The 26,807-nt window shown below is 42.7% G+C and overlaps 1 protein-coding gene across 1 annotated transcript in view; it reads right to left on the minus strand.

Moving 5' to 3' along the window:
• LOC126323860 (uncharacterized) overlaps positions 1 to 26,807 on the minus strand; it is a 488,982-nt gene that overhangs the window by 371,718 nt on the left and 90,457 nt on the right. Inside the window, exon 2 of the mRNA XM_049994799.1 lies at positions 3,899 to 3,960. The gene's annotated coding sequence lies outside the window, so the exon portion shown is untranslated. The remainder of the gene's footprint in view (positions 1 to 3,898; positions 3,961 to 26,807) is intronic.

Here is a 26,807-nt window from a genome sequence, read left to right on the forward strand (position 1 = left end):
AGTGTCCACGATTTACTAGCAATACGATGTTGTGCTCCAAACGTTCAATCCCAGAAGTTTCATCCTCGAATTAAGTTCTATGGTTACTAGCAGCAGACTTCTCTTGGCCACGAGTGCCCTCTTTGCTTGTCCTAGCCTGATTTTTATGTCCTCTTTGCTTCGTCCGTCATGGGTAATTTTGCCTTCAGGGTAGCAGAATTTATTAACATCTACTTCATAGTCATCAATTTTAATGTTTTGTCCCTGTTCTGATGTCTGAAACTTCATTACTTTTGTCTTTTCTGATTCATTTTGCCCTTATTACTGTATTCGTTAGTCATTTCTGGCTATTCGACAGATCCTGTAATAATTCTTCACTTTCATTGAGGATAGCAATGTCATCAGCGAATTTTATTGACGTCCTTTCACCCTGTACTTTAATACGACTCCAACTTTTATTTCTGTCCTTCGATGTGTAAATTGAACACTCTCTCTAATCCGAGCACTTTGTTCTTTGACTTCCAGTCTTATTTTTTTACTCTGTTTTTTGAACATATTGAAGAGCCGAGGGGCAGGAAAGGGAAGCAGTGGTTGGGAAAGGAGTGAGACAGGGTTGTAGCCTCTCCCCGATGTTATTCAATCCGTATATTGAGCAAGCAGTAAAGGAAACAAAAGAAAAATTTGGAGGAGGTATTAAAATTCATGGAGAAGAAGTAAAAACTTTGAGGTTCGCCGATGACATTGCAATTCTGTCAGAGACGGCAAAGGATTTGGAAGAGCAGTTGAACGGAATGGACAGTGTCTTGAAAGGAGGATATAAGATGAACATCAACAAAAGCAAAACGAGGATAATGGAATGTAGTCAAATTAAATCGGGTGATGCTGAGGGAATTAGATTAGGAAATGAGACACTTAAAGTAGTAAAGGAGTTTTGCTATTTAGGAAGTAAAATAACTGATGATGGTCGAAGTAGAGAGGATATAAAATGTAGACTGGCAATGGCAAGGAAAGCGTTTCTGAAGAAGAGAAATTTGTTAACATCGGATATAGATTTAAGTGTCAGGAAGTCATTTCTGAAAATATTTGTTTGGAGTGTAGCCATGTATGGAAGTGAAACATGGACGATAACTAGTTTGGACAAGAAGAGAATAGAAGCTTTCGAAATGTGGTGCTACAGAAGAATACTGAAGATAAGGTGGATAGATCACGTAACTAATGAGGAGGTATTGAATAGGATTGGGGAGAAGAGAAGTTTGTGGCACAACTTGACTAGAAGAAGGGATCGGTTGGTAGGACATGTTTTGAGGCATCAAGGGATCACCAATTTAGCATTGGAGGGCAGTGTGGAGGGTAAAAATCGTAGAGGGAGACCGAGAGATGAGTACACTAAGCAGATTCAGAAGGATGTAGGTTGTAGTAGGTACTGGGAGATGAAGCAGCTTGCACAGGATAGAGTAGCATGGAGAGCTGCATCAAACCAGTCTCAGGACTGAAGACAACAACAACAACCGTCTTTCCCTATAGCTCACCCCTATTTTTCTCACAATTCCGAAAGTTTTTTCTCTGTTTTACTATGTCAAACTCTTTTTGTACGTCAATGAGTACTATGAGCATGTCTTTGTTTTTCTCCAGTCTTGCTTCCATTATCAAGTGCAACGTGGTATTTACCTCTCCGGTGCCTGTATCCTTTCTAAAGCCGAACTGGTCGTCATCTAACTGATCGTAAATTTTGTTTTCCTTTCTTCTGTGTATAACTGTCAGCTCGCATGAGCTGTTAAGCTGATTGTCCATTAGTTTTTGAACTCATCTGACCTTGCTATCTTCGGAATTTTGTGGAATATATTTTCCTAAAGTATGATCATAACTCTCCATTGCCACACATTCTAAGCACCATTGTGAATAATTGTCTGGTTGCCACTTCCCAAAATGATTTTCGAAATTCCGATGGAATGTTATCTAACCCTTCTGCCTGCTTCGATTTTTGAGTCCTCTGAAGATCTTTTAATTCTGATTCTAATATCGGAAATCCCAACTCCTCCCTGTCGACTCCCGTTCCCTTTTATGACGTGACCAGACGAGTTCTCACCCTCAGAGGCCTTCACCGTACTCTTTGCATCTATCCGCTCTCTCTTCTACGTTTAAGTCGTTTCTGTAGCGTGATTCATTCGGGAACGTACATTTCGAAACACGGTTTCATCATCAGAGCTTCAGCTGGCTCCGTAAAGACCTTCAATGTGCTAAGGCGACACATATGTATGAAAAACCCTCTATAGCCCGCTGAAGTACAGAGATGAAACTGTGCTTCAGAATGTACATTGCTGAATAAAGTACGCCAGAAAGAAGGCAGTAGAAGGTCCTTATTATTAAGTTTTGCCTACATTTCACTATGTTCGTTCTGCCAGAAAGGACGCTATATCCACAACGGAAATTAAGAATGTTTTCGATGGCGATACGTGTGGAATTCGGGATAGTTAAAAAAATCTTGCCTGCTGTTCAATCGCAAGTTTCTTTCTAAGGTGTACTGTGTAAAAGAACGAGTAACACGTCCTGATTTTCCGACAAAGGCTTCCAGAATTTGAAAAGTATCCTTTCAGGCGTTTCGTGACTACCTTCTCGTCAGCGGGATTTATTGGGCGTGTCTAAAGTACTCGTGTCGACCCATCAAAGTAGTCAAAAGAACGGACTCTTTTCTGGAACTTTTCAATCCCTGCAGTTGTTAGCGCTCGGCGAGACGAACACACCAACAGTGTACAAGGAAAGAAAGCAAGGACGGTCTGTAAGCTACTCCTTTCTTGGAATGAACGTGTCCACTGTTCTGTTTGCCTTCCAATAAAGACAACTGGGAGCACTGCAGGCAACTCAAACCTCTGCTCCTGAGAAGAGCGCCACAGCACGCGAAGACTCATCCGGGGCGAGCAGACCGACATTTCGGTGGAAGTGAGCACGGTACAAGAAAAGAAAAAAAGAAAAAAAAACCTAAATTTCCGTTCCGCAAACAACCTCGAGGCGTGTGGCGGAGGGTACATCTGCTGCCTCATTTCTACCCCTTCCCTGTACCATTAGTGAAAGTAACAACTCACCTTATTTGGGTATGAAATTAGGAACTTCCGCCCAAGACGACAATCGATTTCAGTTACAAAATAGATTAACTCTAAATTATAAATATTCTACTTTCACAGGCCTGATTCTCCCTGTAATTTAATTTGGTACAGTGGAGTTGATCCCGAAACCTCAGTAACTAAGACGGCAGTAAAAAGAGGCTCTACGTCATTCAATTAGATCTTTCTCACAACTCATTTGAGTAACAACGTGATGATGGCTTACACCGTTCAGGAAATATCGGAGGTTTATACGTATATATATGCTATTTGCTTCAGGAGCAGCACTTATACCGCTTGGGGCAACAATATATTTGTTGGATGCAGTGCTTTCGCCCGCGCGATAGTAAAATCGGAAGAAGGCAGAAAGCAATTCATGTCTCCGTAAGTCCTATTGCCATCAACCAGGAGCGAAGACTGACGATGTCAGATATAGGTGACACATTATTAAGGCTGGTTGAAACAACTCGGATGTACACGTGTGTGAGTGTGTGTGTGTGTGTGTGTGTGTGTGTGTGTGTGTGTGTTTTCATTACTATACTCCCTTCTGCCTGGATAATTTACTATGAGAAAGATGTAAGACCCTTCCTGTCGGTTAAATTTCGCGTCTGTAGCGCGTCATCTTCGCGGTGTAGCAATTTTAATGCCCAGTACTGTACAGTCAGTGCTGTATCAAACATTTCCGTAAGTTATCTACCCTTTTCACATTTAAAGTTACTTTCGTGCAACGAATTTCTAAAGAACCGTGTAAGTGCATAGTTTTCGGTGTGAGGCGGGACAGTTGTCCCGGTATTTGAGAGCTGTGCCAGTTGCTGCCTTACCTGGAGAGCAAGAAGCTGCATGGGCAGCCCTCCGCACGCGGCAGCGCCCAGGAACGGTCCTCCTGCAACACAATGCAAACAGCTGCCGTCAGCACACCTTCAATATTTGGACTGCAGTCAGTGGAGTGGGTAACCTCTCACGGCGCGCCACGCTCCTATTGCAGCCAGGCCACCGTAGTCTGTGTCGAGAGTGGACGCATTACCCGCCATCAGAGCGATGACGAATACCAAATACTGGTGACAATATATTCAATTTATAAAAAGAAAAACTCACGAGCGTTGTAGGAAATTGTTTATATTGTTAAAAAATCTTAGGTCGTTTTCAAACTTTAAGTACTACTACTACTACTACTACTACTAATAATAATAATAATAATAATAATAATAATGCCCTGTATTGTAATGGAGATACGTCTTTTCGCTCTCTGTATCCACATGGCGCGCCTTTGTGCCTCGTCAGGGGGCAGCCCCACTTTCGTCAGGTCTGTGCGAGGGTAGCTAGGCAACGACTCCTCTGTCTCGGTAAAGCTAATTTACAATCACCCTGCGTTTTGCTACTGTTTGTCGATATACTCGCAATATGTGCCCCTGCCGCTACAGACGGCCTTCCTCATCTTCTGAGCTTAGCTGCCATTACCTACCACCTGTGAATTTGATCGTTGTATGAAGTGCCATGTCAGGTGCTCACCGAAACTTTTTGGTTTCCGTTACGGTAAGTCGTTGCTCTGTTTCTTTTGTTGCGGTCCAACATTCTGCACTGTTTAAGGCAGCTGGGCCTATTTCTGAGCAGAGTTATTTTCCAGTTAAGTAGGTCCGGGCCCTTATGAGAAAACACGTTTGCAGCAGCTTGGACTATCAGCTCGGAGACCATGGCTGCGATTACCCTTGACGCTGCATCACAGACAGGAGCGCCTGCGATGTTGTACTCAACGACGAACCTGGGTGCACGAATGGCTAAACGGCGATTTTTCGGATGAATCAATGTTCTGTTTACAGCATCATGATGGTCGCATCCGTGTTCGGCGACATCGCGGTGAACGCATATTGGAAGCGTGTATTCGTCATCGCCATACTGGCGTATCGCCCGACCTGATGGTATGGGGTGCCATTGGTTACACGTCTCGGTCACATCTCGTTCGCATTGACAGCACTTTGAACAGTGGACGTTACATTTCAGAAGTGTTACGACCCGTGGCTCTACCCTTCATTCGATCCCTGCGAAACCCAACATTTCAGCAGGATAACGCACGACCGCATGTTGCAGGTCTCGTACGGGTCTTTCTGGATACAGAAAATGTTCGTCTGCTGCCCTGGCCAGCACATTCTCCAGATCTCTCACCAACTGAAAAAATCTGGTCAATGGTGGCCGAGCAACTGGCTCGTCACAATACGCCAGTCACTACTCTTGATGAACTGTGGTATCGTGTTGAAGCTGCATAGGCAGCTGTACTTGTCCACGCCATCCAAGCTCTGTTTGACTCAATACCCAGGTGTATCAAGGCCGTTATTACGACCAGAGGTGGTTGTTCTGGGTACTGATTTGTCAGGATCTATGCACCCAAACTGCGTGAAAATGTAATCACATGTCAGTTCTAGTATAATATATTTGTCCAATGGATATCCGTTTATCATCTGCATTTCTTCTTGGTGTAGCAGTTTTAATGGCCAGTAGTGTGCCTTCTTCTTGCAGTCTGAGGGTTCAGTTTTACTAATTCACGTGTGCCACGTCGACTATGAGGTTATTAGATACGAAGCACAAACTCAAATAGTTGCTCGGAACTTCTTTTTTAGTTTGCGTAATGCACAGTTCTAATCATATGTGAGCGCTATTGAGATAATTGGACATGTTTACTCGTGACTACAGATCGGAAATGATGTGACTACATTTAGCCACAACGGACGTCCCTCCCGGAGCGCTGCTCGGCGGTCTGGGAGGAGCTGGAGCTGGAGCTGGAGCAGTGGCTGCGGTCGTCAGGCCCTCCCTAAGAGCTGCAATCATGCAAATGTCCGACAGCGCCGGCAGCCGCACTACGCCGTTTCCCCAGATTACATCCCGACGGCGCATTCGCAGAAGCGCCGTCTCTAGACGCAGAGTGCTTCAAAGGCAGTCACCGCAACGTCTGCGTACACTTCATCTCTCGAGATCGCCCCCCCCCCCCCCCTCTCCCCCATCTCGACAGACAGCAAGACTGCAGAAATCTTTAGTCTTTATTGAACAAGAACTTTTCTGATTTTTATATTATCAGTGTAACGGGAAGCAGAAGACCGTCCACCTACCGACAATACGTAAAAGAAATTGGCAACATGCATTATCCGAGATTAAAGCAGTGTTTCATACAATTGTGGAACGTCTCTACAGGGGATGAGTTGATTGAAATCAGATTTAGTATGTTACACACTTTATCTTTTTTCACAGACGCTTCTTGGCGTAAAATTCCGTGTTCAAGTAACGTCACAATTGTTCGAAAATTATCTCTGCAAGATTGTCAACAACTCCCGCGCTTTGGGATATTAATACAGACTCGGCGCTATGGTTGATGGGAGTTGCAGGGCCGGCGAGCCAAGACGATGTACGACGCTTCACCGATATTCACTCGTTTTGAGTCGCTACCAATCTTAAACTAGCATACAACGAAGCGTTTATAAACGAACTGCACAGGAGTGTTTTGTATTCACTCTGTTGAGTTTTGTTTCAGGTGTGATGCCTGCTTTCGTACGTAAAATACAGAAAAACAAACCGTGTTTCGTCGCAGACGGACTGTAGGAACCGACCGATCGTCGTGTCAACCTCTGTCACTGGCGTCATTTGCAAGCAGTACTAAGGGACGTGGGGCCAGTACACCGCTGTCTCGGGCTTTGTCAACTTTTTAGACCTTGGAGCGACTACTACTCATTGAAATAGCTCCTTACGAGGGTGATTGCGTTCCCGTTTCAGTTCTGCCAGCAAGGAAAACCCGTTGGCAGTGTCGGGAATGTAAAGATCCTCCGCGTAGCAGCCAGACACGATGACTACGTACCTACGAAGACGAACGTATGAAAGACGATGGCAACCTAAACTCAGTACTGTCCAATGAATTCAGACTTCGTTTGCAGTGTCGTTCGAGTACGTTTAAGTTCTATCGATTTCAGCTGTCCCGCGTCAGCCACTGTGCCGCGTGTATTCCAGAAGAGCGCGTGTACTATCTCAACGTTCCCCACCCCCTCCCGCAAGTAGCGACATTTGACTTATAATATAGGATAGTTCGAGGAACAACAAATTCTCAGCAGTCAAACAGCTCCTGGTGATGAATACGGTGTAGATCTTCAACATATCGAGTTTCTGCTCAAACGTGAAGTTACTAACATCGATCTAGTTTCATAAGTAGTACAAACGTTTACTGAGCTATCTGGGTTGTTCAGGTAATGCGTAACATTCAACTTAGAAATTACCACTTTCAGATGCTAAATAGTCTTATTTAACAGTTACACGCAGTTTAAATAACTGTTTGAGTTTAAAACTCATACAAAGTTGACACATATATAAATATTGATTTCAGTTACGGAATAACGTCAGAAAAAAACGGCCAGTATAGTTTTTCTTTTGTCCGTTAATATTCCAAGGCTTTCGATTTAAGTTTACTTTCTACTTGGAACAGTAGATATCTCCCGTAAACGACGTTTTGCTTACGTCCTATCACCTGCAGCCCTTGCTTTTCTACTCTTAGCAAGGAATCTGTGTTCTTTACTTCCCACTTTGGTTGTTCTGATTATTGTTTGAATAAATACTTCGGTCTAAAACTTCTTGAAGCATCATACCAATCAGTAAGCTTACAAATAAGAAGAGGGGGAGAACTCTCTTCCAGTTACGTTCATAAGCTTACATTTGAAACAAGTTGTGTAATTCTGCTTGGAGTGAGGTGGAGTAGTAATTAAAGAAATAGCTTCGTTTCCTGTCGCCTTCCGGCCACCGTGATTTAATAGGTCTTTTCTTTCCTCCGTTCTTGTTCACTCGGCCTAGCACTCTGTCACTAATAACCACGATGTCAATGCAGCTTTAAACTCTAGCCTTCCTTCCCTTTATCGTCTTCTAACAAATAGACAAGAAGAAAAAATAGAAAGCTATTCTCCGAAACATATTCTCCCGATGTTAGTATAAGCTTTGGCACAGTGTCCTTAACGATACAGAAGCTTTGCATACCACATCAACTGTTTACATGATTTGTACAGCGTAATACACCGCTGTACACACTGCATCGCTGCTGGCAGTTCCATGTACGAGTAGTGCGGCTGAAGTAGAAAGGCCTCTGGATCAGCTTTATGTTATTTTCTTTATCATGGCAGCTGTAGGAATACGGGCGGCTGATTGTTGAATTGGTCGTAATGTCTTTCACATCGATAAATGTCGGAGCTCAACAGTATCTCGAATATGCTCCGAAAGGAAACGTTGTACTTGACCTGTCACGATGGATAACCGTGTTTAGAGTAAGGCATGAAGGAATTACTGACATTGGCGGCGAGCAGGCATTGACTGAAATCAATGAAGAAAGCTGACAATTTATGCTTGAGCGGGATTCGAACCCGGGTCTCCTGCTTACCAGGTAGATGCTCTGACCGCTGAGCCATGTGGACACAGTGGTCACTGCAGCAGGTCTCACTATCCTACCACGTCTCCCATCAGACCCAAATTCTCAACTGACTCTCACGCTACTAATCAGTGCCCCTTTTCCATTATCACACTACTCTCGGCATGTCGCTGATTGCCGTAAGAGTTCGAGACTGGTGTACAGCTCCACAGAAGAGACCGTTGACCGTCTCGCCTTTATGTATATAGCGTGGTCAGACAATGTCTAGAAGTCTTGTACGGATGTTGCAGGACAGGTTGCACTGAGGCACAAATGTTACGAAAAAGTTCGACACGTTGCGTCGTTTCCACGTTATTTAGCATTGAAATTTTCCAATTGGGGGATCGGGGCGTTCTCACGTTCGAGCGCACTGCCAGTGGCGGTGCTGCCCGGCGAGTGCTTTCTTTGGTTAGCTGCAAGTTTAATTTGCGCGCGCGACGACTTAGTTTTGCAAAGTATAGCAGCCGTCAATAAGAATGTATGCTTGAACGCTGCGGAGTGATCCTTTTGGGTGTGGTATGCAGTTGCCTTCCTCTGATCTACCCAGCCAGTTACACGTGGATTCCAAACCATGGTGCAGTTCGGCATTTTTCATATTAACCGTCATTACCGAAGGTGAAAGAAAACAAAGAGGCAGATAAAATGTAAGACCACCCGGGGATCAAACCCAAAACCTATTGATCTATAGGCTGCCACTTAAGTACTCCCACCGAGTTACATATATACAAGGTGGTCACAAACAGTCTGGAAAGCATGGAATGGTGTTAAAGGATAGGTTTGCTGAGAATAATTATTAAGAAAAATATTCGATTTTAGAAAACCAAATGAACACTTTTGGCGATGCCTTCTCTGGCGGGCCACTTGAATTTGTGCGCGTAATGGCATGATTGGCTAACTTCAGACACTATCAACTCGGAAAGGGCGCTATGTATCAATTTTTTCGTAATAATTATTTCTCAACACAATCCATCCTAAAACACCCTTTAAAGCTTTTCAGGCTCTGCCTAACCACCCTGTATTGAGTATTATCTTGAGCGGAAAGATCCTTTTGAGGAGATATCAGCACAGTAATAGAATACTGCACTTCCAGCATCATTTACACTCATAATTAATATCTGTAAGTTTGAATGCCTGTAGCCATATGAGAATGTTTAATGCTGATTATACTACTGGCAAAAGGCTGTAACTAATTCAGTGTACGACTGGAAAACTGTATGTCAGCTACGAAGGCAATTTCTTAAGTCTTATTTTTCACAAAATTATTTCTGAGCCATATCTCCATTGGTGTCTACAAAATTCATCCAGCAAGAAATAATTTGTTTTTCATCTCACTGGACAACTAGGTTTCGTGCAATTCAGTTATAGAAACGATTACGTCCTTCTTTAATGAAAATTTCTTCCGACCAAATCGGACGTTAAGCTGGGGATTGTATCAGAAGAATAGGAGGAGGAAATAATCCATATCACTAGGAGGAGGAAATAATCCATATCACAATATTCAAATACTCATTATCGCACATTTAGCAGCAGCTGTGTTGTCTGGTAAAAACGCAACTTCCTTCTGTGTCAGTTTTGGTAGCATTTCAGTTACCACATGTTTCAAACGATCCAGTCATGAACTGAAGGAGGAACAAGTTTTGTTTCAGTAATTTATCACGGCTACTTTCTCGGGATTCGTAAGATCAGTAGCTGTAAATTTTCCATCCGGTAACGCCGTCTTCGCTTCTTTGGCGATGTTTCACAAATCCTTCTCCACAATTTTCACGGTCTCACGAGTGAAATGACAGTTGCAGGTTTCATTACCGGTCGGGAATCTGTCTCGCGAATTGCAACTAAAAAACTCGCTGTATTCGTTTACGATAAATTTATCGATCGGACTTCTAGCCCATAAAGAGCTTATTAACCTGCGCAGATATCGAACCCATGAAATGTAAACGTTTAACAAGGGCACCCAATAAGTTGGCCATTGTTTTAACCGCCTACAACACTAACCGTTAAGCGTGTTCATCAATAACGTTACAGTATCGTACCTTATAGGTACACGGTTCAGTCACTTTAATGTGAGCACCGCTTATGTTTGAAGTCAACTTGCAATACCCACTCACAAACGGCAGATGGCCGCACTAGCTGTGGACGGTATATAAACCGTGTCGGGAAGGGGGGAGGGGGACGCTGAAAACAGTGCAGTCGTCGTCGTATTGCTGAAACGGAGCGATTTATGTGATGTCCTAAAGGGCATGATTATTGGCTTTTGGTGCAAGTGTGGAAGCATTTCGGAAACGGCTAAGTTTGTAAACCTCTTGAAACAATAATTTGCCAACGGCCGTATGTATTGTAGAAATTTATTTTATTTTACGAACTTCTATGTGCTACCAGTTTCGGCATTACATTGATGTCATTTTCAGGCTCCACTCGTCATAGCCGTAAAGTCGTTACACACGGAAGGAGCCATATAACTGTATCCGCGAATCAAATCGTCCTGCAACAGCTCTTGGTGGCCAGGCGACACAAGTCTGTCTCCTGGCCACCAAGAGCTGTTACAGGACGATTTGATTCACGGATCCAGTTATATGGCTCCTTCCGTGTGTAGCGATTTTACGACTATGACGCGTAGGGCCTGAAGATGGCATCAATGTAATGCCGAAACTGGTAGCGTATAGAAGTTCATAAAATAAAATAAATTTCTACAACACATACGGCTGTTGGTAAATTATTGCATCAGGAAGGTCTTGCCAGCCGTATCGACGAAGATTAAGTTTGTAAACTGTTCACGTGTCGCCACTGTTAAAGTATGGCGTGAATGGCAAAGTGGCGCTATACAAAGATGAAGTCGGGCAACTGTGGTGCACAACTGGACGTAGATGACAGGGGTGAACGACGGTTGCGTAAATTTGTACGATCGAATAGACGTGCAACTTAACTGACCGACCAGATGAACCAGGGGGGCTACCAACAGTGTCTCCTCAAAGGTCGTTCAGCGAACGTTGCTGCATGTGGGCCACTGCAGCAGGAGTCCGTACACCCATGCTGACCGCTGTTCATCGGCGACTGAGGCTGGAATATGCACGCCAGTACCGCAGCTGGACACCCCCCCCCCCCTCGCCCCTACTTTGTGGCGACTAGCGGCCTTTTCAGATTAATCACGTTATATGCTCCATCGCCGTGAAACGTCTGGAAGCAAACATGCTACAACAATCCTCGTAAGGGTCCACTCCGAAGGAGGGAGATTTATGATCTGGGGAACGTTTTCTGGTATTCCTTGGGTGATCTCTTCTTTCTGAAAGGCGCAATGGATCAACCCAAGTATGCATCTATCATTGGGGATCATATCCACCCCGACATGCAGTGGCCGGCCGCGGTGGTCTCGCGGTTCTAGGCGCGCAGTCCGGAACAGTGCGACTGCTACGGTCGCAGGTTCGAATCCTGCCTCGGGCATGGATGTGTGTGATGTCCTTAGGTTAGTTAGGTTTAAGTAGTTCTAAGTTCTAGGGCACTAATGACCACAGCAGTTGAGTCCCATAGTGCTCAGAGCCATTTGAACCATTTGAACCGACATGCAGTGTGCCTTTCCTCAGCACGATGGCATCTACCAGCAGGACAACGCAACATGTCAGTCTGTCGCATTATACATGCGTGGTTCGTAGAGTACCAGGATGACGTTACTGTACTCCCATTGGTCACCAGACTCTCCGGAATTAATCAGTGGGAACATCTCTACATTTATACTCCGCAAGCCACCCAACGGTGTGTGGCGGAGGGCACTTTACGTGCTACTGTCCTTACCTCCCTTTTCTGTTCCAGTCGCGTATGGTTCGCGGGAAGAAAGACTGCCGGAAAGCCTCCTTGCGCCCTCGAATCTCTCTAATTTTACATTCGTGATCGCCTCGGGAGGTATAAGAAGGGGGAAGCAATATATTCGATGCATAATTCAGAAATGCATCCTCTCGAAACCTGGACAGCAGAGCGCCTTTCTAGCAGAGTCTGCCACTTGAGTTTGTTAAACATCTCCGTAAAGCTATCACGCTTACCAAATAACCCTGTGACGAAACGCGCCGCTCTTCTTTGGATCTCCCTTGTCTCCTCCGTCAACCCGATCTGGTACGGATCCCACACTGATGAGCAATACTCAAGTATAGGACGAACGAGTGTTTTGTAAGCCACCTCCTTTGTTGATGGACTACATTTTCTAAGGACTCTCCCAATGAATCTCAACCTGGTACCCGCCTTACCAACAATTAATTTTATATGATCATTCCACTTCAAATCGTTCCGCACGCATACTCCCAGAATTTTGCAGAAGTAACTGCTACCAGTGTTTGTTCCGCTATCATATAATCATACAATAAAGGATCCTTCTTTCTATTTATTCGCAATACATCACATTTGTCTATGTTAAGGGTCAGTTGCCACTCCCTGCACCAAGTGCCTATCCGCTGCAGATCTTCCTGCATTTCGCTGCAATTTTCTAATGCTGCAACTTCTCTGTATATTACAGCATCATCCGCGAAAAGCCGCGTGGAACTTCCGACACTATCTACTAGGTCATCTACATACATTGTGAAAAGCAATGGTCCCACAACACTCCCCTGTGGCACGCCAGAGGTTACTTTAACGTCTATAGACGTCTCTCCATTGAGAACAACGTGCTGTGTTCTGCTTGCTAAAAACTCTTCAATCCAGCCACACAGCTGGTCTGATATTCCGTAGGCTCTTACTTTGTTTATCAGGCGACAGTGCGGAACTGTATCGAACGCCTTCCGGAAGTCAAGAAAAATAGCATCTACCTGGTAGCCTATATATAATATTTTCTGGGTCTCATGAACAAATAAAGCGAGTTGGGTCTCACACGATCGGTGTTTCCGGAATCCATGTTGATTCCTGCAGAGTAGATTCTGGGTTTCCAGAAACGACATGATACGCGTACAAAAACATGTTCTAAAATTCTACAACAGATCGACGTCGGAGATATAGGTCTATAGTTTTGCGCATCTGCTCGACGACCCTTCTTGTAGACAGGGACTACTTGTGTTCTTTTCCAATCATTTGGAACCTTCCGTTCCTCTAGAGACTTGCGTTACACAGCTGTTAGAAGAGGGGCAAGCTCCTTCGCGTACTCTGTGTAGAATCGAATGGGTATCCCGTCAGGTCCAGTGGACTTTCCTCTGTTGAGTGTTTCCAGTTGCTTTTTCTATTCCTTGGGCACTTATTTCGATGTCAGCCATTTTTTCGTTTGTGCGAGGATGTAGAGAAGGAACTGCTGTTCGCGCCATGGATGCTCAACTGAGAAACCTGACGCAGCTGGCTGCGCCAATGATGTCGGCATTGCTCAGCATCTCTGTCGGTACCTTGTGGAACCTCTGTGACACTCATGCCGCACGTCCACGTTGCAAAAGGAATTATTCATGCTTTTTGACAGGTGGTTACATTACTGAGACTGGGCAGTGTATCTTAGCGAAATGTATGATTTCCACGCCTGAAGTCTCGTCGATTATTCCGGTAGGCAGTGAGCCGCCAGATAGAGGGAGGGACGGGAAAACTAACATCCGGATGGGGCCTAGCTGAGCGTACTGCGACAACCGGCAGCTGCCAGCGAGTGACTACAGCAAAGCGCCCATCCGGAAAGAGTCGTTGCGTTCGACTTGGCCAACGCGTAGCAGTCGGACGAAATACTGGCAGCTCGCGAAAGAGCTAACGTCGTACGCGACCGTACCCGCTAATGCTGTGCGCTGCGCATTGCTCGGCTAACGGGCCTGAGACACACGCTGCATCTTCGAATCAAGTATACTTGCAACGGAAATTAACGGCGGGTAGCATGGTTCACGATAGGTTTATACCAGTATACCGCAGAAAGAGGTTCTAAAGAGTGGAGATCGAGTGTTGTTCTGCTTTACCTGCACGCTCTGAATATTAGGAGGATGGCCACTTCAAAGCAAATCCGTTAAAAACTAGTATGTAATACCTATTGAAGCAGACTGTAACTGCGACTCTCGGTTTGCGAATCCCACCCTTTAGAACTGCTGATACTACCGATAATAATCGTAGTCAAACGAGTTACACAGATGTTTTGCCCAAAATGTGTAGTTTTGCTTAAAAGCGTAGCGTCGTCAGAAACGAAAGTAGGGTCCTGCGTATTTCTATGTTGTTTCAACGGGTCACTACTGAGCAGAATATATCTGTAACGTCTGTTTTATCAGGTAGTTCGCAGTCATCATGGCAGATGATAAGTAAAACTTCCTGGGTCAAGTTAAAGAGGTCAGCTCCAAATCGTCAGCCATAATGAAAATCATGAATATACACTGGTGAGTAAAAACATTATGACCACCTGCTTAATAGCTTGTTTGTCCGTCTTTGGAACGAAATAGCCAACGATTCTGCATGCCAGGGATCCGAAAATTTGGTATTAGGTTTGTGGAGGTACGTGGCATTAGTTGTCTATGCACCAGTCAAGTAATTCGCACGAGTAAGGGGCCGCTGATCTGCGTACGTGGTGACGGGTTCCACAGGATTTACAGCAGGCGAATTTGGTCTTCGGACATCAACGTCAGTTCACTGTAACGCCTTCTAGGCGCTTCAGTCTGGAATCGCGCGACCGCTACGGTCGCAGGTTCGAATCCTGCCTCGGGCATGGATGTGTGGGATGTCCTTAGGTTAGTTAGGTTTAAGTAGTTCTAAGTTCTAGGGGACTGATGATCTCAGGAGTGAAGTGCCATAGTGCTCAGAGCCATTTGAGCCAGTCATTTCAATGTTGCTTATCTCTGTAGATTTCCCGACTTGCAGCTCATATCGCCGCTAGGGTGATCCTTGTCCGTGTCTGCTCCGATTACATACTTTTTTTTGCCCGCAACACCACCAAGCAGCGGCCAACGTGACAGTGGGCAGTGGTCGTAATGTTCTGACCTGTCAGTGTTGATCTAAATAAATTTCTATTGCCATCTGCAATATTAAAACGCCACCTAGGAACTCGGTACCAATTGTAGCGCAGGGACAGCAAAAATTCGATTTTCTGTATTTCTCGTGATTATTGACCGAAATAACAATTTCAAATTCTGTAAATCTGCTCTGCAAGATGTATAAACTTAACGTTAAAACTTTAACACAACAACACAAGCATTACAGTTAGAAACTGTGTGTTTGTCTTGAGGCAGCGCAACTGATGGCGCGCAGATATACGGACCTCATTCATGTAGTATTTGGGAATGAGAGTACTTACCGATCTTCGACAAAGTTTATACGTAATTTCAAACGCTTACGAAACTTTTTCTTGCTGACATCAGCCACAAAATGATAAAAGGAGAAATGTTTGTCGCTTCACGCAGTCGAACTTCAGTAGCAGGCATCATGTTTTAATTTAATACTTCTTTCCAATTCTGTACTTAACACAGTTTGCAGACAGTTTCCACAAAACTGCATCATCGTACCACACGTAGTTCAGTAGATATGGCGTCATCATCGATTTGCGTGAAAGACTAGCTTTTGCTGAAATTGGAGTGCAAATTACCTAGTTTATATTCTTCCTGTGTTTCGTAATGAGAGCACTTAGCGACTTCCAGCAAACTTTAATCATAATTTCGAATCTTTCCTGAACCCTTTCTCGTTTACATACTTAAAGGCAAATATTTAACACATTAACTCATTTGTAAGGAAGTCAGAAGTCTAGGTCTCCCTCTACAATGCGAATTGACCCTCTCCCAGTTGGCGTTCACACGCACTTCACAACCGGGAATGTAGCCTAGCAAACAATCCCTTCCTTTACTCAGGTGGAGCCATACATTTATTTTCAGAACCTCTTCATGAGTTATCCGATCTGCCTAACTGCCAGTGTTTTTCTGTAGTATAAGATTTTCGAAAGTTTCCGTTCAGTTTTTGTCTCAATTGTTTATCGTCCACCTTTCACTTCAGTACTAGACTACACACCAGGCAAATACCTTCTGAAGAGACTTCAAAACACTTAAATTTACATTACATAATCATTCATTACATTTACATACTTAAAGGATAGCTGTTGTGTGATGTAATTATATACTTAAGCAGTGTTGTGTATATAAGGACTTGCCGTTTAGGGAGGACAAAACTAAAGCCTTATGAAAAACAGACTATACATTTAAAATAACAAGCAGGGATGTACATAGGCTATATTAATTTCATTGTATTATTATTAACTTCATTGTATTATTTTGTTTTGTACTTTTTTTACGTATATATTATTTGTGTCCCATTTCTTTGAAATGGCTTACATGTACCCTTGACAACATCCATACAATATTTATTGTCAACGGATGGATAAATGAAATAAATAAAAATAAATCTTTCCAGCTATTTTTCTTGCTGTTGCCAGTTTGCATTTTATATTCTCTCTACTTCTAGCATCGGTAAATATTTTGCTGCCCTAATATCAAGCCTTATCTACTACTTTCAGTGTCATTTCCTAACCCAATTATGCCAGGATTCTATGAGTAACTCTATCACATCCCTTAATCATTGTTTTGTGTGTTCAACTTGTAATCCGTTTGTAAGACACTATTAGTTCAGTTCAACAGGTTACCCAATTCCTATGAGACAGCTGACAGAATTCAGAATTACGTCATCTTTAAATTCCAAAAGTTTTTAATTTTATGCCCCCATAACTTCCTCTGCACAGTTTTACTTCCACGTATAAAATACTATTTTTATTAAGTTTATGTGTGGCGTAACTTCACATTTTTCTACAATAAATTAAAACTGGATTTTTATCGACTTGTTTTCTCATAGGTAACCGCAGCTTCTGAAAAAAATATCCACCCTTGATGGTGATACTAGACATCAATAACAATAACTGTTTCCTCGATACACACTGGAGCCGGCCGGAGTGGCCGAGCGGTTCTAGGCGCTGCAATCTGGAACCGCGCGACCGCTCCGGTCGCAGGTACGAATCCTGCCTCAGGCATGGATGTGTGTGTTGTCCTTAGGTTAGTTAGGTTTAAGTAGTTCTAAATTATAGGGGACTGATGACCTCCGATGTTAAGTCCCATAGTGCTCAGAGCCATTTCAACCATTTGATACACACTGGAAATTACTTTCCTACTTGTGAAGTCTATACCGTAATGTTGTCCATTTTGCCTGCAAAGATAGTAACATATTTCTAAAAGCCCGATACAGAAGCTTATAGAAATTCCGCGACACTAAATCTAACTGGGAGCTTAAGTTCGAGAGTTGAGAGGCAAATACTCTCATGTCCGATGTGTGAATCCTGATATATATTTTGATTGTTTCTTTATATATGTCCATAGAAAATGAACACTACAGTGATCTAAATGCATTTCTTCCTATCGCGGTTTCTTCCTCGAGACAGGGGCTCACTTTGTTGAAGTCTTTTTTTCCCCCCCGGCGAGGCACGTCGCCAAGTGGAGAACCTGCCCACTCAGGGACAGCCATGGGGAGGGCGAACAAAAGGTGGGGGAGGACAATGCTGACTCTGGAATTCCTCCTCACACAGCAGGTGTGGACGCATTGTCACCCTCTGACAGGCAGATGGCTATAGAGTGTTGACTCTGCCAGACCCGGGACAGCCGCGAGCTGCCATTTCCGCCACAGACAGCACACACTTCTCGCTCGAATCACATAAATTTGCGGACGTGTATTTACAGAACAGGTTGCACGATATACAGGGTGTTACAAAAAGGTACGGTCAAGCTATCAGGAAACATTCCTCACACACAAAGAAAGAATATATGTTATGTGCACATGTCTCCGGAAACGTTTACTTTCCATGTTAGAGCTCATTTTATTACTTGTCTTCAAATCACATTAATCTTGGGATGGAAACACACAGCAACAGAGCGTACCAGCGTGACTTCAAACACTGTTACAGGAAATGTTCAAAATGTCCTCCGTTAGCGAGGATACATGCATCCACCCTCCGTCGCATGGAATCCCTGATGCGCTGATGCAGCCCTGGAGAATTGCGTATTGTATCAAAGCGGTTCACATTACGAGCACGAAGAGTCTCTACATTTGGTACCGGGGTTGCGTAAACAAGAGCTTTCAAATGCCCCCATAAATGAAAGAATGAAGCCTCATCCGTAAAGAGAACATTTGCACTGAAATGAGGATTGACACATTGTTGGATGAACCATTCGCAGAAGTGTACCCGTGGAGGCCAATCAGCTGCTGATAGTGTCTGCACATGCTATACATGGTAGGGAAACAACTGGTTCTCCCGTAGTACTCTCCATACAGTGACGTGGTCAACGTTACCTTGTACAGCAGCAACTTCTCTGACGCTGATATTAGGGTTATGGTCAACTGCAGGAAGAATTGCCTCGTCCATTGCAGGTGTCCTCGTCGTTCTAGGTCTTCCCGAGTCGCGAGTCATATGCTGGAATGTTCCGTGCTCCCTAAGACGCCTATCGATTGCTTCGAACGTCTTCCTGTCGGGACACCTTCGTTCTGGAAATCTGTTTCGATACAAACGTACCGCGCCACGGCTATTGCCCCGTGCTAATCCATACATCAAATGGGCATTTGCCAACCCCGCATTTGTAAACATTGCACTGACTGCAAAACCACGTTCGTGATGAACACTAACCTGTTGATGCTATGTACTGATGTGCTTGATGCTAGTACTGTAGAGCGACACAAGTACCGAAGTCAACATTACCTTCCTTCAATTGGGCCAACTGGCGGTGAATCGAGGAAGTACAGTACATACTGACGAAATTAAAATGAACTGTATCATGGAAATTAAGCGTTTCCGGACACATGTCCACATAACATCTTTTCATTATGTGTGTGTGTGTGTGTGTGTGTGAGGAATGTCTCCTGAAAGTTTGGCCGTACCTTTTTGTAACACCCTATATATAGTTCTTAAGCAGACGCACTGCTACATTACGTAAGGCACGGTGATTCGGTAGCATTAACGACTGTTAGGACCTGCCTTCTTTGAAATTAGAATATTATATGTATTTGCCCTCCCAGGGGACGCCGCCATATCGAATGGCGGGAGGGTGTACGTGCTTCGGTGAAGTCGAGAGCTGTGCCAGCGTTAGCCTAGCTAATGGCAGGGTCACCCTAGTCGGAGTGGTCTCGACGGAGGAGCCAGATGAAGTGTCCCACAACATAGCGTAGAGAGGGCTCTAGAGGCGCGGTGAAGCCGGCTTACGTAAGGGAGACAACCCGCCACGGGAAACCAGGCAGGTTGCGATACCTAGAGGTCGCAGGCCCATCGCGCAACTTAAAGCTCATTAACTCAGCCAGAGGATTATAAAATTACTGGCAAACACACGAACATCCTCGGATACAGGACTGGATCGACTGGTGACAACCGGAAAGTCAAAGAACAAATGATTTGACGTTACGGATTGTGTGTCTTTGGCAACGTGGAACATTCAAGGACTGACACACAAAGCAAGCGAGTTGAATCAAGTACTCAAAGAGAGGAAAGCAGATACTACAACAATAACAAACGAAGAAAAAACAAAGAAACAAAATATTTGAGAGACTACTGGATAGATTACAGTGGCGTGCCACAAAGGAAACGAGGTAGTGTTGAAGTAGCAATTTTAGTCAATGGTAAATGGAGAAGAAAGATTCTCGAATACAGCTTCATAAATGAAACAATAACGACAGATTTCATATTTCAAGAGGTCATCTAACAGTTATTGGTATCTACAGCCCAGAGGAGGGAAGGAAGGATGATACTGATACTTTTTACGATGATCTTGAGAAAGAAGTGAACAAAATCAACAAGACAGCCCATGTTGTCATCGCTGGTGATTTTAACGCAAGAGTTGGAAATCTACCGACAACCGGAACAGTAGGACTATTTGGACAGAAGACCCTTCAGGATAATGGACATGAACTACGACAGCTTTTAAAATTACTAATAAAATTACTAACACATTTTACAGAAATAGAGACTTTCACAAGCTTACATGGAGTGCACGAGGATTAAGATCTGTAATTGATTACATGCTACTTAATGATAAAATGAGTCTTATGGAAGATACACGTGTTTACATAGGAAGCGACATAGGTAGTGACCGCTTCCTTCTTGGCAGTAAGATAAGTTTACTATCAAAATGGAAGAAGACAAAGAAACTCCAAAAGAAGCCACAACATGAGTTGTTCAAAGTACATTTCGTGTTGGAATGCAATATTAGGATACTTTACCAGTACAGACACCAAGAAAAACTTGCTTCACTACTAGTCAATAAAGACATCGATACAGAATGGAAAAATATCAAAACCGGCATCAATGAAGCAGCTTCAGAAGCACTAGATAAAAGGAAGAAAACATGTGAAAAAAAAAGACTCAAAGTTTGCAACGCAGAAATTAAAGAAGCGATTAAAGAAAAAGAAGTACCTTATTTGAAGATTCTGCGGACAAAAACATCACAAAACTGGAAAACATGCAAAACAAAAGAGAATTGTGCGAAACAGATACTGCACAAAGCATACCAGGAGTCGTTGGACTCATTCGTAAGCATCTTAGAACACGATGTACACGGTAGACAGCAATGTACGAACAATGTCATGAAAGCCCTCAACAAGGAAGAAAACGACACTGCCTCGCTGAACATTATACCCAATGAACAAAGGATAAATTACTATACAGATATGGGAGGTACATAGAAGGCTGAAGATGACACTGGAGAAAGTATGTACAATGAAATAATAGATCCAGTTACTATGGACGAACTACAATAGGCTTTGAAAGACGTGAACATAAAAGCTACTGGAATAGATTGAATAAATGCTGAGCTAATTAAATATGGAAGGCTACCACTACATAAAAGACTTTTACAATTACTAAATGAATGTTGGTCGAACTGCATGACCCCCAGACCTTCAGTATACAACAGAAGTAATCTCTCTTCTCAAAAGAGGGAATCGTAATGCTTGAAAACCATCGTGGCCTCAGTCTTCTAAACACTGGCTACAAACTATACTCAAACATCATCAATAAAGCATGAAGAATATCACAATCTATATCTGAAGAACAAAATGGATTTCGAACAGATCGTTCATGCACAGACAATGTGTTTGTAATTAAAATCATTATAGAAACACACGGAGAATTCAGTACAGAAACCAATATGGCCAATATCGACCTTGAGAAAGCCTTTCACCGTGTGAGCCGTGATAGCCTATGGAAAATTACGTCTGTATTTGGATATCCTTATCACCTAACAGAGGAAGTAAAAAGTCTTTACAAAACTACAAGCATTGTAATAAGCACAGGTAGGAATAGATTAGAAGAAATAATTATTAACCAAGGCGTTAGACACGGGCGTGGACTATCCAAAAATCAGTATACCAGCTGAACGAAATTTGCAAGAAGTACAGCCTTAAAATTTCTAACAACAAAACAAAAATAATGGCATTCCGAGGAAAATGTCCAGTCAGATCAAAAATTGTTTTGGACAATTCAGTTTTAGAATAAGTCTCAAATCTCTTATTTAGGCTGTGCTATATGTTTTGATTTGGAACCCGAAATTAAAAATGAAATACACAAATTCCAGATTGGCTGTGCTACTATTAGCAGAAGATTGCGGCATAAAGTACAAAAAAAAACCATCATGAAATTCTATAGTTAATGGCGGATCATGTGCTACCCGACAGAATCGAAAGTTGGGTTACCACTAAAAAACAAGAAAATAAAGTTCACACAGCAAAGATGAGGTTACTAAGAAAGGTGAAGGGCTGAACAAGAAGAGATACGATTAGAAAAGAAATATTTTCAGCATAAATGAAAGAAATTCAGAAATATAGCGAAGATTGGAAACAACACCTGATGAGAATGCCAGAATTCCTCAGTAGATTCTCAACTAGAAGACGAATGGGAAGAGGGCTATTGGAAGACCTAGAAAAAGATGTGAATGATTTTGATTGTGGGTTAGGAACAGGCGACAGCGGAATCCTTGAAAGAAAGGTGATGATGATATATTCTATTTGAAGTCTACAGTTTCAACTGTCTCATGTACTTCGCATTTCAGGTGGAACAATTTTGTCATGGCTGGCTGTCACAAGAATCAATAATTCTGAGAAGAATGAAAGAGTTCCAAAAAAAAACAAAGAAAGCTGATGCTGAAAGGCATGAACACTACCGAACTATCACTTTAATCTCACGGTAGTAGTATAACGACACCAATTATTTGGAGGAGAATGGAGAAAAACGACGGTGGGAGCCGATTCGTGAAACATCAATTTCGGTTCCGGTGAAATGTAATAACACGTTATAAAGCCCGTTATATGCGACGTGAACCGAAAAAAATTACAAAAAAAGTCTTTCTAATTTAAATGTGCAAAATCAGACTGCCATTGACGAATAATAGTTTCAAATTGGTGTAAATTAATAAATTTAACACCAACAGGCACGCTTAAACAAAATTCAGTGACCATGAAATTTAAGACTGTGTGTGTGTGTGTGTGTGTGTGTGTGTGTGTGTGTGTGTGTGTGTGTGTGCCCCAATCTCTGTATGCACTGCAAATCGGGCTTCGTCAATATAAAACAAGTAGGCTCTATGCAGTGTACGTAATTAATAATTACCTCAGCGAGATGGCAATAGCAGCACTCAACAGATCACGGCCACACCGGCTTAACTGCTTACAAAAATTCGCTGCCTGTTCCATGAGATGGGCTATTAAACGTAATACTGCGTTGAAATGAAAGAGCGCGACACAGCAGATTCCTTTTCATCATAACTTAACCAATAAATAGACATACAAGGACCATATGTCCCTATAGATACAACCAAGGAGGAAAACATAAGAACAGAAAACAAGAGGAGAATAAAAGCAAGTGACACAAAAGTTACGAAGATCATTCTTTCTTGCTCTTCGAGTTAATTAATCAGAATCGTTACGATTCAAATATGAGAGTCCTCTTCTCGTGGTAATAGTGTTATTCCCCATTCAATGAAACGTCACTGTCTTTTCACAATAACTTATGCAGGCTAAGAAAGAAAAGAGAAACATCACCGAGTTTTTTCAACGAGACGCATTAGTGACCCTACAACAGACTTTAGAAGATCGACTGAACAAAGGCAAACCTACATACATGTCGTTTGTAGATTTGGCGAACGCTTTTGACAATGCTGATTGAAACACACACTGAAAGTTTGACGGTAGCAGGGATTGCATACCAACAGGTAAATATTATTTCCAACTTGTACAGGAAGCAGGCTCGAGTTATAAGAGTGGAAGGACATGAAAGGGGAAGCCACAGTTGAGAACTTTGCGACAAAGGTGGTGTAGCGTATCACTCATTTTACTCATTCCGCACACTGAGCAAGCAGTAAAATAAACCGAGGAGAAATTTGGAGAGGGAATTGAAGTTCAGGGAGAAGCAATAAAAACTCTGAGGTTTGCCGATAACACCGCAGTTCTGAGAGACGGGAAGGGAGTTTAAGGAGCAGTTGAATGGAACGGACAGGAGATTATAAAATAAACAGCAACAAAAGTGAAAGAAGGAAAATGTAATGTAGTTGAACTAAAAAGAGACGGTTACCAGCGATTCGGATCAGGAAATGACACACTTAAAGTTCTAGATGAGTTTTGTTATTTTGGCACCACAATAACTAATGGCTAAAGTAATGGGAAATATAAATTGCAAACTGAGTATAGCAAGGAACGCGTTTCTGAAAGAGAGGAATTTGTTAACATCTAACATAAGTTTTAGTATTACGAAGTATTTTCTGAAGGCATTTGCCTGGAATGTAGCCCTGACGGCGATAAGTGATTCAGACAAGAAGAGATTAAAAGCTTTTTAAATGTTGCTATAAAAAAAATCGTGATTTGCTGGGTGGGCCAAGTAACTGATGAAGAGATATTGAATGGTATCGGGGGAAAAAATTAAGGCACACTCTGACTAAAAGAAGGAACCGGTTGGTAGGACACATTCTGAGAAATCAAGGGATCATCAAGTTTGTGTTGGAGGGAAGTGATACAACTCGTAGATCAAGGCACGAAAACAGCAAACAGGTATAAGTGGACGTAGATTGCAAAAACTATGCTGTGATGAAGCGGCTTGCACTAGCGAGGCCGGTTATCACTGAAACAACCAGTTTTCGGTTATGTTGGTTTCTTTCGACGCCAGTTTAACCTGACTGTTAAAACCGCTCAAAATAAGCGGTTTCTGAAATAACTGATTTTTAGTTTTTTCATTCCTGTTATTTCCTGTAACAAACGTATAAATTGAACAAAGATAGAAAAAAATTGTCTCATTTTGAAGCTACATAGAATCAAAGTATTACATTTAATAAGTAAATTAAAGAAAACTTAGCCCGTCCACCATTCGCTGCTTTTCTCGATAAGTGGTAAGTGGTTGAATACTAAGAAAAAAAATCAACCGTATTCTCCTATTGATTGTACTTTTTTTGATTGCTCAAGAATCAAGTTGTAATTGGGAATCATATTGTAAGGTGTCAGGCAAATCCAACACCTTCCATGAAAACCCTGACATGATAAGCAAATCCAGTAGTATGTCACATAGCTCCGAATAAATCGTGACATTAAATTAACCAAAGTAATACGAGTAACGAGTGAGCAAATGGAATATCACAGACTAACACAAGAACGCCTAAATGCACGTCATACCTTCCCACCGTGAGACAGACGCAGTTCCAAGGGGAGAAACGAGAACAGAAGCCGAGAGCAGAACCGTGTTAAGCTAGAAGGTCCTACGATAAGGGACAGACTGGACACCCACGTCGCCAGCTAACCACTATGACAACCCCAGCTGCAAGTTTTAGCGCGAGACTATTTCGGGTCTCTGTTACGTTGCAAACTTTAAAAACATTGCCCCACCACGAAAAGTATAACGTTTCTCATTAGATAGACAGAATTTTTGTAGGTGGAGCTTAAGGTTAACATTGAGACCCTGATTGGTCAGATGAAAACACAGCCAGATAGTTTTTTTAAAACCAACTTCGGTAAATTGTAGTACAGAGAAGTTAGGAAAGAGTTGCTTGCGAGAGACAGCGAGGTGAGCGGAGCTGTGCTGCACGCCGCCCCCTGACGAACACCGACAAGGTAATGAACGCACACGATGCCGCATTTTTGAGCGCATAAGGTTTCACTCAGAACTGCAGAAGTCTCATCTGTTACACCCTTTTTGCGTAAAACTAGTGTCGATCGTCAATTAAAGCTCATGGTGTTCACATTTGCCACTTGAAGTAAAAATCTGAAACGCGATGATTTTTCTGTTATATAGTTATTGAGAAGCCACATCAGCCACTGTAATTTACGACAAGTTAGATAAGTAATTAAAGATAATTGAGAGTCACTGTAGACCATTTTGATAGTTTTCTCTTTTGTGAAACTTATTTTAAACCTAAATTATAGATGTGATATGGCATAGGTCATCCTTCGTTCTATTGTAGAACTTGGAAACCCATTCAGGGAATATTCGTTCACAGTTTTGTTGAACGCAGTTGGTTTTTACCATCCTGTATTAAAACATTTCGTTTTATCAATAGTGCAATCTATAAGCAATGTTTTGTGAGTAGAATAAAATTTCCAATGGTAAACTTAATTGCTTTTTCAACGTTATTCTACCAGCTAACTAAAAATAGGAAAGCCTTGAACCCTTTCCACTAAATTTAATTAGTATTAAGATTCTTTTACAGGGAGTGCAGTGGAGCTGCCGCTGAAATCATTAAGTATTTGGTTATATCATCGCTAGTCTCACTGAACTCTTCTGAATTCTACATGTCATGTGTGGTCTGGCGTCTCCTTACCAGCAACAGGTCCCAGGTTCAAACTAGTCAATTCCCTAAAAAACACGCTCAGAGCTTCGTTGCGCGAAAGTGGTAGGGAGACACGATATAGAACAGACAGACACCACGCAGAATGTTAGAATATCACTACTGGGGCATTACGAATAGTCAGTGCTAAAGGGTGAAGACTGAGGTTGAAGGACTGTTTTTCGCGTTAATTTCCCGTTTCAAAGGCTACATGCAGATAAAGGCATATTATGTAGGCACCGACAACAAATCACCTACTTTCTACATTTACCGTAGACTATGAATTGTTAAGTTTTTAATTTATTGCTGTTACCGTAATTTCATTCCTTTGTATTACTTTATAGAAACGGTAGACAAATCTAACCTTTAAAGCATTGTACTTCACCGTACGTCATTTCGTAAAAATATTTTCAGAGTAATTCTGGTGCCATTCTGCAATACCAAGGATGTTCGACAACGAGACCGAGACACTATTGTCTAGACCACGTGGGGGGGAGGGCAAGCCCTGTACACTGTGCGTAAACGCGTACCTGAAGCCACAACATACGGCAGCAGGGACAACATTGTCTCAGCAATGGTGTATCA

Source organism: Schistocerca gregaria, chromosome 2, assembly GCF_023897955.1.
Source record: "Schistocerca gregaria isolate iqSchGreg1 chromosome 2, iqSchGreg1.2, whole genome shotgun sequence".
NCBI classification, from domain to species: Eukaryota; Metazoa; Arthropoda; class Insecta; order Orthoptera; family Acrididae; genus Schistocerca; species Schistocerca gregaria.